The sequence below is a fragment of the Dermacentor variabilis genome, chromosome 7 (genome assembly GCF_050947875.1).
Source record: "Dermacentor variabilis isolate Ectoservices chromosome 7, ASM5094787v1, whole genome shotgun sequence".
In the NCBI taxonomy this organism is placed as follows: Eukaryota; Metazoa; Arthropoda; class Arachnida; order Ixodida; family Ixodidae; genus Dermacentor; species Dermacentor variabilis.
In genome coordinates this window covers 137,790,355-137,802,904 of record NC_134574.1, presented here as the reverse complement: position 1 = coordinate 137,802,904, position 12,550 = coordinate 137,790,355, and positions in this window count along the sequence as shown.

The following is a 12,550-nucleotide window of genomic DNA, read 5'->3' as shown; positions in this document are numbered from 1 at the left end:
GAGGTCTGTTCAGCTGCATTACCTGAAACGGAGCACATTTTTTTCCACAACTTATCGCAATGTTCACGTCGTATGCACTAATCAGCTAGTTCACGAGCCCCTTTAGGACACATACACATCCCCATTGCGAAGTCGAAGCCAAGCAGTACTCAAGTCATTCCTGCTCACCGGAAACCCTAGGTTAGCGTCATACAAGGTAAAATAATTTACACCCTTAAAAGCGAATAAAGGTGAAAGTCGGTCTATAACTCACACCCTTCACCTAAAGAGGGTGTAAGGGCGAGTCATAGACAGATTTAAACACTTATGAAGTTTAATGGTTCGAATTATTTTACAATGAAGCCGATATATTTTATGACCCGGGGTGTAGGCTTCGCCAGGAAACACGCTCTGCCTGTTTCCTCATCCCGTTGACACGACACATTGATTAATAATCTACACCCTTAAAAATAAATGAGGGTGTGAATCATCTGTAACTCACTCCCTTACATCCTTTCCAGGTGCAGAGGTGTGAGTTATAGACCGATTTACACCCCTTTTTTGCTTTTAAGTGTGCAATTACTTCTCATTGTACATTGTATATGTATACGTGTGCTAATGAAGTCAAAGACGAAGTCAAGTTCTGCTAAATAACTTGATAGTGTTCAAGTGAAGATCGTCTCGAACTACATGATTCTCGCTTTCAGGAGACTGTTCGATATAAATTAACCCGTGTATTAGCACTTTATAACGCCGGTTATCAAGAAGTCTGTGCTGGTCTTAAGATTTATTTTAAGCAGCCACGACTTCACTACAGCTCGTCCTCAACGTTGCAATTGCAATGTGCGCCCAACAGCTGAATAACTAGAATAAATATAATTATTAAATTAGTCACCAGGTCGGGGTCATTCTTTGCGAAAGCAATTTCCGACTCCTCGAGAAACGCACCTGAAAGGCCGGAACAGCGCTGTCACGGGCGATTCTTAATAAAAAAAAAATTATGTTCGAACTACAATAAGGAAACAAGTGGTATGCAGGGAATAAAGGAAGTGAAAAAAAAGGAAGAAGAAGAAAAGACACATTCTAGTGACAAACATGAATGGGAAAAGGAGCGACGAGGAAAGATGGAAGGAAGGAAGGAAGGAGTTCCCTGAAGGTGCTCTTTATTCATTTCCGGCTTTTCAACTCCCTCGGGTAAGTGCATACGACGGCCCCGCGTGTCACCTGCGCGTCTTGAGCGGTACACCGCGGACGGAACGGGCAGCCACCGATCCGTGCCATCAAGCGTGGTCACGCCCTGCACCGCGAAGTATCCGCGAAGTAACTAAATGAAACAAACAAACAAACAAACAAACTTGCAGTTCGAAGTTTAACATGTCACGAGAACCGGTTGCGACCTATGCTGACGCGACCTTCAAGCGCGGAGTCATATAGCCCGACCTCCGGTTTGGCCTCCTGCTTGACCTCGTCGGAGGTGAAGCACCGCTGAGTAATTACTCGCTCGTGATGGATCGGTAGTATAAGCGGTTCGCGTCGAAGCAATCAATTTACGTCTGTGAAGTGTCTGTGAACACTGGAAGACGGTTCGCTACAGTTCCCGAGTCAGAATATGAGGAATGCGATGTCATTTTCCGTGCTCGATCCTCTAAGAATTTATTTATTTATTTATTTATTTATTTATTTATTTATTTATTTATTTATTTAATACATTGAGATTGACTGCCCGAGTTTGGCTGTGAACTGATGCGTGGGTGAAAAGTTTCACTTTACCGGCCATCACCCTTCATTTATTCGTCAATTTACAGTCACGGAAAGCGTTGTTTTGTGTTTATTGCTGACAGTTCCAACCAATATAAGTAGCTAAATAACTCCATTAAAAAAATAAATAACCAAGTAAATAACTTTGCGACTATAAGTACGCTCTTAACGACACTTCGTGCCCATTACTATTTAACAGCACTTTTTTTTTTTTTTTTTTGACTGTGGTAGTTCCGCTGCCTTCCGCTACCTTCCGAGTCCTTCGATAACGTGTATCGAAACATGCATAACTTCGTGAAGCAAACGCAATAAGTGCGTTTGAACACAACCTATTATTTTTCAAATAGAATTCGCTCTCTCAGGCAATCATTGAAAGTTTACGAAACGGATCTTATTTCATTGCACCCCCACTGGAAAACTGAGGTTTTGTCTCACGTTTCTTTGCCTAAGCATGAGTGGAAACAGGTGTTATTAGTTGGTTTTGTTTTGTCCCATTTCCTTTTTTTTTTTTATGCGCGTAAGTGTCCCAAACGTTGATCGTTCACGTTGGTTCCCGAGTGTTCACGTTAGAACACACGCCAACGTCGTTGGCGTGTGACGTCAGACGTCGTTGGCGTGTGTTCTAACGTCAACACTCGGGAACCAACGTGAACCATCAACGTTTCGGACACTCCCGCGCGACGTCGAGAACACATTTAACAACCACACGTACTGCCACTGAAACGAATGAAGCGCTCGCGCTCCGTGAGAGACAAGCCAACCTTCCTGCCTGGCGCCGCAATTGCGCCAAGCATACAAGCAAGCCAGCGTCGTTCGCCTCGTACACGACCGCTCGGTCTAATCAACGGGCGAACGCCCTTTAAGCCTTGCTGCCACTCACGCGCGCACGCGGTCCTACAAGACAACAAGAAAGACGCGTCGTCTTCCGATAGTGGGGAGGGAGAGAGGAGGGGAGGCGCGTTCGTTCGGAATGGACGATGCCTTCTGCTACGAAGCCTTCTGCTCCAGCTCGACGGAAGGGGGAGGGGGGGGGAGGCGCGTTCGGAATGGACGAAGCCTTCTGCTACGAAGACTTCTGCTGCGGCTCGTCGCTCGCTGGCTCAGCTCGACGCCGAATGCCGGAAGAGTTGAGCGGCGAGAGGAGCGACGTAGGGGGCGCGCAGTCCGCAAAGAGCACCCGTCGTGCGCCGCGGCGTATTTTGCCGCCGTCATCTTCCGTCTCTTCGCCCGGCGCGTCGATGCCTTCGACGAGTGGACAGCGGCGCGTACTTGACGGGCGTGCACCTAAAATGAAGGTCGTCTTGCGCGACGCGCACGCCCGTTCATTTCCGCCTTTTAAAATGCCCGGCGCCTGGGAGAGGAGCGTGAGGGAGAGAGGAGAGATTTGTGACGGCGCGCAGAGCCGACGCTTCCTCGCGTATAGAGCTTCCCGCAAAAATTAACAGAGGGAGGGCATTCCGGCGCCATGGTGGCTGTGGTAGCTGCAAGCAGCATCGTAGTTCAGTCATCATTGGAATGATGGGTACACGCGGACAAGACTAAACCATTGGGTAGAGGCCAAAACTGAAGTCGGAGGTAATTAAGCACCAAAATAGGAAGGTAGCTTTTAGGAGGACGCAGACTCCCAAGAATGTTCAAAGAACGATTTTTGCAATACGTTGGTCACGTGGGAGCGGAACGCCTGGCCACGTCTAATAATCTTGTCCGCCAAAACGAAAAAAAGGAAAATTATCTTTTTTTTTCTTCCAGTACAGAATGTCACGGAATCGCCACTGCATCTTTGGGGCGTCACGCCCCGCTTCTTGTTTATGAAGCCGCTGGCCTGGTTTAAACGTACACCATGCATAACGTGAGAACAGACCCCTATTCCAGCACTGATCGCACGGCACCCACCCATATACCCTTACGCGGCCGGAATGTTGTTTCGCAACAGAGATGATGAGGCTGTTGGCCGAATGATATCAATCGATCAGTAAAGTGAGACGTTTCGGCGCCCAGGTGGGTGTGGTGCGCACGATACGCTCTTTCGTATAGTATACCCTCGTTAACCCGGAACAAAGGCTCCAGGTTATGAGCCGCAGCGTCCGGTTATTCTAACCTACGTACCTCATCTGATGCCTGCATCGTTTATATTTTCTTCTTAGCCCAATCTGAATGAGGCTTCGTAACCAAAAGTCCATATGTGATGAACTACTGCACAGTTTGTTCCCTCTACATAATACTCGTTTGCATCAGTCCCGAACGATGATGTAAAGTTCCACGCACTCTACGCAATCAACGACACAGATCTCACCGATAACAATGGCGTGTTGACGGCGTGCGAATGGATACTGATTGACTCATTCATTGCCGTGCATTGTTATCTTTGTTTGCGCACAGGACTTTCAAACTACTGATCACACCCATCTCTATACAGGCTAGTTCCGGTTCAGGAATAGACGTTATAGACAGGCAAGCATTATGTAAATGGTTTAAAACAACGAAAAGAGATCCCGAGCGCGAGAAATAAATCACATTTCATATTTTGCGTGCCTATTCTTACGTGGGATTTTCGACTCATCTGCATATGCGTTAAATGAATGTCCTGGACTTCGAAACTATAGAAAAAATGCTCGCAAGCATCATGACGGCTCGAATAATCCCATACAAAAGCTTTATCCTGCGAAGAGCTCTTCGGTGTCGTTTACCATGAGAAATATACGTTCCGTCACGTACGAACACAGAAGGTGGTCATGTGGGAGCAGCGGACCATCGTGACTTATCTTGACGCATTGCGCATCACTTCAGTTCAAGTCGATCTGGCGCCGTGCTGCCGCATGGTGCCGGGGCAAGCCAGTAGCAGTACTGTGGACGTCTCAGCGAGCTGGAAAGATCGAGAGCTCCCAATTTTTTTTTCAGAGATGTACGAGTTTCGAGAAACGACTAATCCGTCAACGTCCCCAGGCGAAAAGCGCCGCTGTCCCCGCTATAGCCACCGGTTTCCGCTGTGCCGAAAAAAAAAATGTTAATCAGAAATGCGCTCGGGATCTATTTTCATTGTTTCAAACCATTTACGTAATGCTTGCCTGTCTATAATGTCTGTTCCTGGACCGGAACTAACTAGCTTATGTAGGAATAGGTACGATCAGTAGATGCCGCCCGAGTCCCAAGGACTTCGGGCCGCCACCTGAGGCCTCCACAACAAGAACTGCCGGGCCATTCTTTTTAATAAAGTTTCTTCTTCTCCTTCCAATCAGAAAAGCGGCATGCGTTTCGCGGCACATTTCTTTTGTGAGCCCCGTATTTGGAGTCCACGCTTGTCGGTTAGCCCGTCTTAACAAATCTTACTGCAGGCTTCGAGAGAAGACGCGCAACGTGCGTTCCACGCCGTCCCATCGCTTCCTCGGCTGTCGTCAATGCCGGGGGGTAGGGGGGGGGAGCGCCGCACCACCACGCGGAACGTGCGCCTCCCTCAGCGCCGCGCACAGCAAGGCACCACCGCAACTCTCGAATGCCGACGTCAAAGAGCGCGCGCTCGCGGTGACGTGCGGCACGATCGAGAGATGGCCTCGGCCGGAAGAGAGAAAGAAGGAACGTGCCGCACTCTGGCGGCCACTCACCGCCGGTGTCAAGGTGGGGCTGCCAACGTGATCTCTCGGCGGCAACGGGCCGGCTCGCCGGCCGGGGCCTTTTAGCAGACCGCCGCGTGAGCGCCTCCCCACCCCCACCAGCCCGCCTTCGTTTCTCGCCGTCTTTCTCTTCTTTCATCCTTTCTTTCTTTTTTTTGATTACACGTCCTTCTTGCTTGCTTTTTCTTGCACCCCCCCCCCCCACCCGACACACACACGATTATACGGCTCCTTGACCATGGCTGCCCCCCACTACCTTCCACGCTCTCTGGCTCGACATTGCGCGCCGGTAAATTTGTGCAGTGGCGCAGAGGCTGGGTGCTACACCTGTCGTCGCCAGCTGATGTTCTTACCGCGTTTCTGTACTTTCTTTTCTTTTTTGTCTCGGTTTGCGACTTCCGTAGCCGGCATCCTATTACCTTCAGAAATGGCTGAGTGGCGGGGGCCCCCTGCTGCTAGGTGCGAGGCCGAGGCGCCGGCAATAAAGAGAGGTGGGGGGGGGGTGATGTGAAGTAACGCTTGAATACCGCACATTTTTTTTTGTTGGAAATACGTTGAATTAATGTGCAAGAACCTTCCTGTATCGAACGCAGGGTGCGCTCTTATATATATAAATGACAAATTGGGCCACATTGGTCTTACGCTTGATACGTTGGCCTTGATTCCCGCGGTCACGTGCCCGCATTAACGTATGGAGGCCAGGCGAGAACGTTCGTGCACTGGGCGGTTTTGATTCACGTTGAAAGAAGTAGAGGAAGTGTGTTCACTGTTTTATGAAAGATATATGAATAGATACATGAATGTATGCAGTTGGGTCCTCAATACTCAAGTATGATTTGAGATAAAGAGAAATGGAGGTGCAATCGAAGGAAGGCCAGGGAGGTTATCTCCCTGTATTTTCAGAGGACATCTCTCGCAGGTTCGAAGAACCTGCAATAACTTCAGTGTACCGACCACTAGGGGTCGTCCTAGCCGCGAAAGAAGCAGGACCGATGTATATATCGCCTACATTGGGTAACTATGACATGCTATCGAAGCAACACTAGCCCGACGTTGGCTTCGCTTTGGACCGTAAGGAAGCCCACGGAGTCAAAATTAACCCACAGCAGTTCACTTACGTGTTTCTTACAGCACTCTACGTTGGGTTGGAACGCTCGATACCAGAGGTTAATCGACCTGCAACCTTTTTCCGCGTGTTTCTGCAACGACTGTTACCTCTTTCTTATTGTTGAAATCGAAATAGAAGTAGTAATTTAGTCATCTTTTGATCCTGACGGTTACTACTACTCGCTTAATAGTAATAATAATAAGAGCAATTTAAACTAAGCACAAACGCCGCAAGCTCTGAAATTCTGCAGCGGACACAGCTATAGAGGGAGTAAAGGAAGTTCACGTATGGTCCTGCACTGTACATACCGGAATACGCAAAGACAGAAGACGAGTACAAGTTGGACCACACAGAATACTCAGTACAGAACAAGTCTGTCTCTGATCGTCAAAAGTATAGGTATACAGACGAAATAATGACCGCTGCTGACCAAGCTACATAGCCAGGGAGGGGGGGGGGGGGGGACATCATAATTCGACGCAGTAAACGCCAGTAAAATTATCAATAGAATACATCCGCAAATAACACCTAATATAATGGTATTAAGTGGCCTACTGTAACGAAAGGATTGAAGTGGTGCCAGTAGTCGAATTATAAAATTTTGCTAGAAAGCCCGCGGCCCTGCACAAATTGCGAAAAATGAGTGCTCGAAATCTGCAGCCAAAATGTTCACGTACAAACAAAGCGCTCACTGAACAAAAGAATATCACAGTTTCGCCATAAGGGCAAAGCAATGAATGCGATAGTAACACGTTAGAATATTACAGGAAGTGTAAGTCTCGTAGCTGTAGTGGCAGTGTGAATTGAAGTAAACGTGGGCTAAGTAAAAACAAGCTGTTGTGCTAGGGGTTCTATGTTTGAATCCTGCAATTGGACAGTTTCATTTGCGTGTATTCATTAAAGCCAACGTTTTCCTTAGCTGCCATACTGCCACTTTTCCGTATCGGGTAGGTTTCAAACCTCTTTCCTGGGCCGATCCCGGAGGTAGTGCGCAGCCACGCCAATATAATTACATCATTTTCATGTTTCCGTTATTGTTTCGCACTTTTAATATTTAAATCTGAGAAGGTTTAACATAAAATGCGTGCGCTGTCCGTGTTTAGTTTCATGACATTTGTTTGTGGCCTGCCATATTCTCAAAATTCTGAGGAATAACTTTGTTGAGAATGTAAGAGAAGGTATGAGCAACTTTAGTGATAGATTGGTTTGGAAATACGGCACCCCTATACCGTATGTCATATAGTAAGGCGTGGCATATTCATATACCAAGATATATACGGACACATCCGCCCAAACCGGATTTTCTGCGACTCGGGACCCCCAACGCTATCGCGTTAAATATTGCTTGTAGTGTCCATATAATTGCTATCACATAAAAAAAAAAACGCACAATGCATTTCACACACACATGTGTATACGTAGAGGAACAACAAGCCTTCAGCAACGAAACTGTCTTCTTCTGCTCACCTGGAATTCAGCATCTGGTTCACAACGTGTGCACAGCTCTGTCATCGCCCTGCCGTCACGTGGCATTGTCAAGACAACTTCCATGTCCAGCTTTCATGAGCCGTCGTTGTCAGTGTCGTGGTAGACATTTAGTTTGGAGATCAGTTTGAAAGTTTGGAAGAATCCTGTCGTGATTGTCGTTCCCATTGCGTTGCTGACGTCATTGCTGTAGCCTTATTCCGCCGTCGTAGGCGCCGCCTTTGTGTCGATGTCGTCGTTTTTCGTCGTTCCCCTGACGTCATCGTTGTCGTTGCCATCGTGCCACTGACGTTGTCTTCGTTGTCACTGTTCTCGTGACGTCATTGTACGAGCTACATTGCTCTTTTGAGAGGCGCTCAAGGGGCTCTGTTATGAGTGGTGCTCTACAGCCTTTCTGCTGCTGCTGTCGTTGTTGCCTTAAGACATGCTCGTTATTATGTTTTTTTTTTATTCGTCTTTCTTTTACATTGTTCTCATCTGAATGAGCCACATCCGTGGTACCGAATCAAACCCGCGGCTCCAGCTACAGGATGGGCACAGCAGTTGAATCACGGCTTGCGGGGCCACCTTTAGCACGCAGTGCACCGAACTAACCCGAAGGAGTGCAGTGTAAGAGACGCGATATCTCGATGGGCGATCTGGAAGGCACGGGCCGATGGGCCGCTTCAATGAACTGCTGGTGCTGATGCCACGTAAAAAAAATAAAAAAAAAAATAAAAGAGAAACGTAAAATGCTCGGTCGAGAGAAGCGAGGTGAGTAGAAGAGAGCGCGGCATTTTCTTCCTTTCGGTGGACCGGCGCACGAGCGCCTATCGATTGCACAAAGAAACAGGAGACGGCGTCCCCGGCGGAGTGTCGATGACCCGGTGCCGTGGCGTGTGAATAGAGTGCGCAGGCTAAATACCGGGCAATCGAATTCGCGAAGCTTTTCGTTCGCATAAGTGCGGTTTGCCGTTGGCCTAATAATATACCCAGCGTCGCGATCGTCTGGCATCCGCTGTTACGAACTGCTTTAGCCTAATAATACACTTTTCTCCTTTAATACGGACGCAGGTGCATGAAGGGACACTATGAAGAGGAAAAAAAAAATCACCGCCCGAGCACTCCGTACGGATGGCTCACCGGCGAAGCTGAAACGCCGCGCGGCCCCAGTGTTTATCACTGGGTTGATCCCGACGGTTCATTAAACGACGGCTTGGTAGGCTGCAGGGTCCTCGGTACGCAGAACGTTGCTGCTTGCGCGCGGCTGCACGAGCCTGTTCGTGTGCCCGCGCTGCAGCATCGGCTCGGCGTAGACGAGCTCGTTGACGAGCTTCAGTTTTCCTGCGCTGTGTTTGTCTTCTCTCGAACACCCGCTATACTTTATCTTATTGGCTTAGTTATCCTGGGATCACCAAGACTTGTCGTGAAGGCCTCATGCAAGTGGAGCTTCATTTCTTCAGCCATGGTGATGTTTCAAGCCGAAGAGAAAGACAAAGGTTTATTTTTCGCCGATAGGATCAGGAGGTTGAGGGTAAAAGCTACAGCGAGCTTGACCAGCCCTCCACACGCGTGCCCTATCTACGAAGGCAACAGTGTAAACAAATATGTCAAAAAGACAATACCGCTCTGTCAATAAATCAAGAGACAGTCCCTATTGCAAGAGAAAGGAAGAAAAGCACCTAGGTTAAACAGGTTACATTCGATTTGCTACCCTGCATCGGGAAAGGGGGAAGTGCGAAGTATGAAAGGAATAAGAAACGATGCGAAGTGATGAGATAATATTGTTCACCACGCAATCGAAGGTGAGCCCAGAGCTAAGTATATATGTGTTTTTTAATGCGATAGGGCACCACTAGCGTTTTATTTTGCTATATCTTCTCGCTTTCTGTTACCTTTTATTCCATTTACCTCGTTGCCCAGCACCGGAGAGCCAGCCGGTATTTACACGGGCTAACCTCCCCATCTTTCCCTCTACATTTCCTGCTTCTGCGCAGGTGATGATCGGGTCCATGGTCTCAATATATTTTCTTCCGTACACGGACTGTCACCCAGTAGGCTTAACGGTGCACGCAATTACTGTCGCAGGAACGCGAAGGCATCATGGCCGGTCGCGACCTTTCCTGGGACCCTCACGTCGCTCGCATAGGAAGAAAACTAATTTGCACAGTAAACCTTTTCATGTTCATTCTAGGGAAACGATGAGGTTCGCCGGTGACTTCTACGTTGGAGCTGTACAGAACGCTCTTTTCGTTTTTAGGCCAGCCCACCTTCAAAGACAGCCGAACCTTCCACATTCCGGCATTCCCACGGTGTCACAGCGCCCTTTAACAGGCGTTAGCGGTGAATTTCTTTATAGTTATAATATCGCATGATTTGTAAGGGCACGATAACAAGCGGAGTCCGTCTCACTCTATGGTAAGCGTTCAAATGAGAGCAAATGGTTCATTTCGCCTGCAACGACAAGCCATGCCTAGCACTTGCACTACATCGTGTAGCCTCTTGTCTGAAGCCTCCTTTGTGTCATATGTGCCACCGAGGTGTGTAATCACGCAAATCCTTACCTGTGATGGCAAGTTACGCTTATTGCTTGCATCGGCGCACGTGTTTTTGGCTGAAACTATTTGTACGTCATATCACTAACTACAAAAAAAAATCTGCAGCGCCCAAATATCCAAGACAGCTGTCGTGGTTCACCGAGCGCATGGTGCTGGAAGGCTGTATGGCGCCACAATACCACACCGAGTCAAGCTTCACCAGAGGCCTTACCAAGGTGCGTAGTATTTGCGCCTTCCTGTAACTGAAGTTGGACGAATTGCCCGGAAAGGCAATTGATGTGCAAGAGCACGTACGTCACATGGTTACTGTGTGCTAGGGAGACTTTGACTCGCGGTTTTAGAGCTTTACGACAAGAGCGATTCTCTTTCATTAAAAAAAAAGGCACCAGCGCGTTAAGTATGAGGCAACAAAGCGAAAGCGCGCGGCAATGCGCTCGCCAGTTGTAGCTCGTACTGAGCGCCATAGTACAAGCCACCGAAAATATGCTAGGTTGATCGGCATCAACGGTCCGACCACCCCCAACATTACTGACGTGTGACCCTTGCTTGAAGCGCGGATTCCCAATAACGCCGTTTTTTGTGTATTTTACCTATTATATTGCGCTTTGATTCTTATGTTGCGTTTTGTGCCATGATGCGCCTATCGTGCTTGGAGTCGGTAGTAGTATGAAATAAGTAAACAAACAATTTGGCAGCAGGGAACGACTTGATAAAACACACACACACACACTATATATATATATATATATATATATATATATATATATATATATATATATATATATATATAATGAGTTTCTCGTTTTTACTCCATTTTCATGGGGAAGAAAAAGTTCCTCTCGATTTTAGAGTGTCCTTTTCTAAACCTCGCGCTGCCGCAAACTTTCCACGCTGCGAAGATGATCCGCAGCTCGGGAAAGAAACCGCCGGACACCCAACTAAAAGACCGCGACAAACGAGACGCCACGAGGCTTTGCACGCTTCGCTTTTTTAAAGAAACGACAACAACGCCCACAGCAACAAGGACGAGACAACGGACGAGAGCTTATGTAGGAGGGCGCGGCTTTGCGGCGAAATTCCATAACCCCCCCCTCCTCCCCCCCCCCCCCCCCGTTCAACTGAGTGTTTGCCGCTGAATAGATCGGATGCGGGGAATGTGTGTGTGTGTGTTTGTTGTGCGTTGGAGAGTTTGAGGGAGGGGAGGGGGACTCACACAGAGAAAAGACAGGCTCTAGCGCGCCCGAGAAAACGGCTCTTGTCTCGAGACGGCGTTTGATGCTCCAAATCCTCCGTCGACGCAGCACAGCGACGCCTGGCGACGCGGACATGCATCGCTCTGGCGCGTTCTCGCGTTTGTGTGGGCGGCGCTCGTTGGGCGCAAGCGTATAAATGTACGCGCGAAATACGCTCGCCATGTGGTTCCTCGAACATGTCCGCTCGCCGATCTTTTGTGGCGCCTTGCGGAGATGAGTTATGAGACGGCCCAGATATTATGGGCCGCGTCTCATGTATGAGCAGCGCAGGGTGTGCGCTGCCTCGACGCGTCGCGTCGTGAAGAAACTGCGCGGCCATGCGCTCCCGCGTCTTTACGGTCCCAACATGACGCGTAACAGGGAGCGTATTCTCATTGGGGGCGTGTTATTCGACTCCAATTTTTTTTTCTTTTCCCGCGTCGAGTGCATCTATGCGTAATGGTATTGTGTGTGTCGTCCCTATTTCAATCGCCGTGCTCATTCGGGGACGCGCGCTTGATTCGCGTGCTCTATTTACGGCGTGTTGTTGTTGCTTTCGTTGTTGTTGTCGTCGTCCTTGTGGTTGTTGTTGTTCTCCTTGATTTTGTTGTTGTTGTTGTAGCTGTTCTCGTTGTTGTTGTTGTTCGGAGTCTAGTCTGAAAACTCCACTGCCTGCTCGCATGTGCTAGCACGTGCACGAGTAAGATGCGTACCACCGTGATTGGTCAATTAATCTTGTCACGTGGTGTGGTCGCTTCCGAGGGCATACCATGTAGCGGAACCATGGTGTATGGACGCGCAAACGGAACAGGGCACGTGATAGTTCCGCGAAAACCCGCAAGG